This window comes from Periplaneta americana, chromosome 6, assembly GCF_040183065.1.
Source record: "Periplaneta americana isolate PAMFEO1 chromosome 6, P.americana_PAMFEO1_priV1, whole genome shotgun sequence".
Taxonomy (NCBI): domain Eukaryota; kingdom Metazoa; phylum Arthropoda; class Insecta; order Blattodea; family Blattidae; genus Periplaneta; species Periplaneta americana.
This window is the reverse complement of record NC_091122.1, coordinates 132,382,539-132,390,009: the sequence shown is the minus strand read 5'-3', so window position 1 is coordinate 132,390,009 and position 7,471 is coordinate 132,382,539.

The window sequence follows — 7,471 nt, the reverse complement described above, 5'->3', positions numbered from 1 at the left end:
CCTATATAAATATGTCACATGTTGTATTTTTAAAGATGGGTATGATGTACATTCTGATTAGCTCAACTATTGTGTTAAACCGGGAATGATAAGCAATGAATAGAAGATATGGATGAGGGGTCACAATTGTTAATGGAAAAGTAAATGCGTTGGATCCTGTATTACGAACTTCCACTAATGATAATCTCCCCAGTGGCACGCAATTCATGTCTTGCACCAAGGCCGTGTGCATTTGGGAGTTTAAACTTAACTTGTGAAAATTTTAAAAATCCTATTCATTAAGTTTATTAAACTCATTAACAATATTACGAGAGAAAAGGTAACTATACGAATTTGAGAAATTCTAAACAAAGAAGTTCGTACTTTCGAACTGGTACTAGGCCTGGTATTTTGGAATTTAAACAATTAGATAACAATTTAACGGCAGTTTAATCAGCAAATAAGCTCTCAGGGTAACATAGCCACAGTATTTTCCGAACAATTAAAATAGCAATAATTCAATTACAATTCAATTTAAACGATACTTAATATTTCCACATACGCAGTTCATTCCTAGGTGTGATAGTTTTTTGACAGTAATTCCTAAAACTAGATATTTTAGTAACAGGCGAGCTTGTTAAAAATTCACTATTGTAAACAGTAGCATGCGAAAACAATTTTCAATGCAAACTTTCAAATATTGCTCTGTCATTATTTCTCACCAGATGTCATACAGCAGCAAACGCAACCAATCAATAAAGCAGTTCAAACAATGGCAGACCTACTTTTTAAAAATGTTTTTAGTTTAGAAATTTTCACAAATTAAATAAATTACTTCAAGAACTATTTTGTTGATAATATACTAATAATAAATCTGCAGCCGAAATTTTTCTGGCAATTTTCGCTTTTCCAAAAATAATTGGTCCTAACATGTATAATTAATCATCCTGAAACCGAAAATCGCTTTTTTGAAATTTTTGTTTGTATGTCTGTCTGTATGTCTGTCTATCTGTCTGTCTGTCTGTCTGTCTGTCTGTCTGTCTGTCTGTCTGTCTGACTGTCTGGATGTTGTTACCTTTTCACGCGATAAGGGCTGAACCGATTTATATTAAAACTGGAATATAAATTAAGTTCGTTGTAACTTAGATTTTAGGCTATATAGCATTCAAATTACTTTATTTAAAAGAGGGGTTATAAGGGGGCTTGAATTAAATAACTCGAAATATCTTCCTTATTATTGATTTTCATGAAAAATGTTACATGACAAAAGTATCTTTAAACATGATTTCCGATTCCGATAAGTTTTATTCTAAGAAACATTTTGATAGGACTGATATTTAATTATATAAATGAGTTTTAAAATTAAAATAACGACGCCACCTATTGGCCTGTAATGAAATGGAAACAAATGACTTCATCTATAAGGGGCCTTGGACAACTACAATCGAAAGCTATTAAACATAGCCTACAGAGAATGTTTCTGTGTTTGTATGAAATAATATCGAAAGCTAATTATATACAAGACTTTTAAAATAACAATACAATACATTTTCACCGCCACCTCAGATTATAGCGTTGTTGTTCCTGCAATAACTCCTATGTGCAAAATATAAAATTTTTGAGTAGGAAGAAAAAACACATTTATTCATTCCATGGCAATGGTACATAGGAGATCGAAAGAAAGAAATATAATTACATATCACTTTAATATATGCTATATCACTATTTCAGTTATTTGAAGGGTTCAGAACCATATGGGCCAAGCGCCATTTACTGAAGACGTAAAAAATAAGGGTTAAAATTAAGTTATTACCATAATTCTGCCAGTAAAATAAATCATTATTATTATTATTATTATTATTATTATTATTATTATTATTATTATTATTAATTCAATGGAAACATATAGCAAGTAATATAAAGTATACACATTAAAACTAAATGATATGTCAATCTTCATTAAACTATGGTTGCATGTAATAGCAATTAAAAAACATGTTAAAGGAATTGTCATTGCACCAAATGAATGGTCTCTGGAACAAAATGATATCGCATTTTAATTTTTTTAAATACAATTGAAATTAAGTAACATACTAAACGATTTATCCTTCTATCAAACACGAATGTTCCCTGGATCAAGAGTGCTATTTTAATTATGTAATTACTTTATATTTATTTCTAACGGGTGCAGAGGAGCGCACGGGTACGGCTAGTATTTTAATAAATTGTTATCGATATCCTGTAGTTTCAGTTTCTTGGTTTAGAAGTCCATTGTGGGAAGCGTTACTAAAATTAACATACTTTCCAGAATTTACGAGAAGTAAATTAGGATTTGAAACATTGTCTGAACGAGTGGGAAGAATTTTTTTGCAATACAAATTTTGAAAATATTTATCCTGCATAATTTATAATAGCGACAGGTCAGTTCAAAAGGGAAAGAACTCAAACTTTAAATTTTTTATAAACCTGCGTTTTAAAGCTTGATGTTGCTGTGAAAAATCCATGCATCTTGAAATTACTCCAAATTCTGTTAATGATGTTTTATATGAAATACGAAAAGCCTGAAATCCCATAAGGGCAACGTAGGGTAAGCTGAAGGTCTACTAAACTCGGGGAGCCAGTCCAAGAGAGCTTATACAATACACTTACAAACTAAACATGAAAAATTATACAGACTAAGCACATAAATTATACAAACTAAAAACACACACACAAAATTATACAAACTGAACACAAATTATGCAGTCTAAACACACACACACAAACACACACACACACACACACAAGCTATCCAAACTAAATAAACAATAAATTATACAAACTGAACACAAATTATACAGTCTTACACACACACAAACTATCCAAACTAAACACACAAAACATCTCTACAAATTGAACACGAATTATACAGTCATAAAACACAAGTCCACAACTGTGGAGTAACGGTTAGAGCGTCTGGTCGCGAAACCAGGTGCACGTTCGATTCCTGTCGGGACAAGTTACCTGGTTGAGGTTTTTCAGGTGTTTTCCCTCAACCCAATATGAGCCAATGCTGGGTAACTTTCGGTGCTGGACCCCGGACTCATTTCACCAGCATTATCCCTTCATCTCATTCAGACGCTAAATAACCTAAGATGTTGATAAAGCGTCGTAAAATAACCTACTAAAATAGAAACAAAAATTAAAACGCAAAACTATACAAATCGAAGACATAAATGATACAGTCTAAACACACAAACAAACTATCCAAACTAAACACACCAAAAAACTATACCAACCAAACACATAAATTGTGCCAACTAAACACACAAAAACTATACAACTAAACGTATTAATTATACCAATTAAACACACAAATTTACCAGCTAAACACGCAAACAAAATATCCAAACTAACATACACAAAAAGAACTACATAAACAATACACAACTATACATAGTTTACATGGGTTTGGTAATTTCTTCCAGTCTTTTCCATGCATGCCTGTCCCTCGCTGTTCTCGTCCACTGTGCTCCAGTCTCTCTCCGGAAAGTGTCCGACCACCTTCTGCTTGGACGTCTTCTGCTCCTTTTCCCAATGCGTGGGTCCCACATGGTCGAGGCATAGGCCCACCTGCTGCAGTCCATCCTACTCACGTGTCCGTCCCATTTCCATTTTAGAAGTTGCGCCAGCATCACTGCATCCTGCATACCTCTTCTTATTCGGATGTCGGTGTTCCTTAATCTGTTTTGCGTGTGTTATATAGTGTGTGTTAACTAGATTTTTCACGGAAAGATGGAGCTTTAAAATGCGGGTTTCTCAAAACTTTGAATTTTGAATTGTTTCCGTTTTGAACTGGCCAGTCTATATGGCTTCCTTAATTTTGCTTGCAGTAAATCTAGTTGCCTTTCTTTCTGTTCACTCTCAGAATCATTCGTTTTCGAACGCCAGTTTGAAACTCCAGTCCAACCCCGGGATATAAGCTTGAAGCGGTGGAACCAAAGAGTTTGTAATACTTACTAGAGACACAGACCCGTGAGTGGCAGGTAAGGAAAATGTCACAAATTGAATCGGCTAGCATCCGCCATTAAAGGGAGTATTTGCGGCGCGAAATTCGGAAACAGTACCACAATACATTGATGTAGCCTGGTGATAGACACTGTTTTAAACATCCTTTACCATAGATGGATCGTGATTAAATAAATATGAATGGTAGAGGAGCGCTGTATTTATTGAAATATTAAATGATTCATCTATGGCGATATTATAAAAAAAAAAAAATTAAATGACCCATATATACTCGGGATAAGTAAGTGAAATACTGAACAATGGAAATGCCAACATGAATTTTCAGTATTACCAGTATTGTTTAAGGCCATAATGATAGATATATACTGTAATATTTAAAATGATCTATATTTTTGTCCTTTCATGCAAAGGAAGAAGAAAGTATATGGTGCTTAGAAAATGTTTAGTGAAATATGAGAGCATCAAAATTCTGGAAACACTGATTAAAAACATAATAGGCCTAAGGATAAATTTTTATCGTCATAAAACAATCTATTAATTGTATAGTTGACGACCATAGATTAGAGGTCAGTACAGGCTTTTTAATGCAGCAGTAGTAGTAGTAGTAGTAGTAGTAGTAGTAGTAGTAGTAGTAGTAGTAGTAGTAGTAGTAGTAGTAGTAGTAGTAGGCCTAGTAGTAATAATGGCAGCAGTAGACCCATAGTAACAGTAGTCCTAGTAGTAGTAGTAGTAGTAGTAGTAGTAGTAGTAGTAGTAGTAGTAGTAGTAGTAGTGGTAATAGTATGCCTAGTATTAGTGATATTAGTAGGCCCAGTAGTAGTGACATAATAGAGGCCTAGTAGTAGTAGTAGTAGTAACAGTAGGCCTAGGAATAGTGGTAACAGTAGGCTTAGTAGGTTGTAGTAGTAACAGTAGGCCTAGTAGTAGTAGTAGTAATAGTAGGCCTAGGAATAGTGGTAACAGCAGGCTTAGTAGGTGGTGCTAGTAGTAGTAGTAGTAGTAGTAGTAGTAGTAGTAGTAGTAGTAGTAGTAGTAGTAGTAGTAGTAGGCCTAGTAGTATAGTAGCAGTACGCCTAATAGTAGTATAGTAACAGTAGGCCTAGCATTAGTGATATTTGTAGGCCTAGTAGTGGTAGTAGTAGCTATTTTGGTAGGTTATTTTACGACGCTTTATCAACATCTTCGGTTATTTAGCGTCTGAATGAGATGAAGGTGATAATGCCAGTGAAATGAATCCGGGGTCCAGCACCGAAAGTTACCCAGCATTTGCTCAATTGGGTTGAGGGAAAACCCCGGAAAAACCTCAACCAGGTAACTTGCCCCGACCGGGAATCGAACTTGGTTTCGCGGCCAGACGCGCTGACCGTTACTCCACACGTGTGGACAGTAGTAGTAGTAGTAGTAGTAGTAGTAGTAGTAGTAGTAGTAGTAGGCCTAGTAGTAGTGGTAATAGGCCTAGGAATAGTGGTAACAGTAGGCTTAGTAGGTAGTAGTAGTAACAGTAGGCCTAGTAGTATTAGTAGCAATAGGCCTAGTGGTAGTGGTAATAGTATGCCTAGTATTAGTGATATTAGTAGGCCTAGTAGTAGTGATATAATAGAGGCCTAGTAGTAGTAGTAGTAGTAGTAGTAGTAGAAGTAATAGTAGGCCTAATAGTAGTAACAGTAGGCTTAGGAATAGTGGTAACAGTAGGCTTAGTAGGTTGTAGTGACAGTAGGCCTAGTAGTAGTGGTAATAGTAGGCCTAGTATTGGTGCCATTAATAGTGGTAGTGGTGGTAGTAGGCCTAGTATTGGTGGTAATACAGTAGTAGGCCTAGTATTGGTAGTATTGGTATGCCTACTAGTAGTGGTGGTGGTGTTAATAAATTCGTTGCCATCGGCTATACTTTCAACAATCAACTAGAAGTACATATTGCACCAAATGGGAACATATATGATTTCATTTATTCTGAAACAAAACAGTTTTATACAGATGCTGTCTGAGGATTTTCTTGTGCACTTTGCTATTATAATTTATAATCCATTATAATATGATGGCACCTAACCCTTACATACATTGTCGAAATAAACCGTATAAACCTGATTAATGTGTTCCTGCAAAAACTTTTTCCATGAAATGTTCCGACATTCTGTAAACATATTCAAAGAAGGAACTGCATTTAGAACATTCTTCCAAATATTAAGAGACGCATGCTTTCCTGGGCATCCTACAATAGCAAGCTACGTTACAACAATTATTTGCGGCTCAGTATTTCACCATTTTCTTATTATTTCCCTTCAAGTGTACTTAAATTTATTCATACTCCTCAAATTAGCATGAACTGCTCGCAATCCCGGCGAAGCATCAACTCCCTTTAATGGCGGCCGAACAGCGGCTCAAATTTGTACGCTACACTAGCGCCGTTGGTGTCTCTAGTTATATATTACAAACTCTTTGGGTGGAACCAACCCCGGGCCGTAAGCTTGAAACGGTGGAACCAAAAAGGTGTACAAGTATGGCCGTCAAATTACCCATAGTTCATATCTTTTTCCGGTGTGTTAAACAGCTGTTACGTTCGTATTATTACGATTACGACTTCTGTTTTGTGTTGTGAATATTTTGAAAGTCTAGTAAAATTCAGCGGGTGTAATTTCTATAAAAGCTAATATTCTTTTCTGTTGGTGAATATAGTGAACAATAATAAAAGAAAGTAGAAATGAAGTGTTCAGTCCATGTAACAACCATAGCACGCTTAATAAAGCTACAGTAATATGTTCAGTGATATAATAATTAGGTCTACTAATTTACTCCTATTATCTCCACATCCATTCTAAGCCATTTACGCATGAAAAAATGTAATTTTTGGAGCTTCATATGTTACATAGAACATAGGTGGACATACAGTGCTGTTGAGTCTAATTTTTTTAATACCTGGCTTTCTAAAATACCGTACTATACAGAAAAGTAGCCTACATTTTTTTATAGTACAGGTTGAAGGTCAGCCATGACAAATATAATTACGTAAGGTTGGTTGTTCGACAATACAATATAATATAGGCTACAGCGTTTTCAAAGAGTATATTATTATTTTTATCATTATGTAGTTTCTACATGGCCTAATACAGGTAAATTACTTCTAGGCTACTGTAATATATATTTTTAAATATAGGTTATAAAATATTTTACATTTTTATATACAGTCCTATCATAATGCTAAATTACATCAACTTTAACGATCCATTGTTTTATAAATAAATGTGCAGAAAAGTGTAGGCCACATTTTTATATAGGTTATGTAGTAGGCCTATCTTGTATAAGGGGTGGACCATTATACTACCAGTACTAGGCCAATCACAGTACTAAGTTATGTAGCTATACTTTATCATTTCTAAATTTACAGAAAAATGAGAAAAGTGTGCATTTGTTACATAGGCTATAGCCAATGCTTTTCTTCTGGAGAAAAAAGTGCTGGAATTCTGTGTAGGATGACAACAGACTGGGAG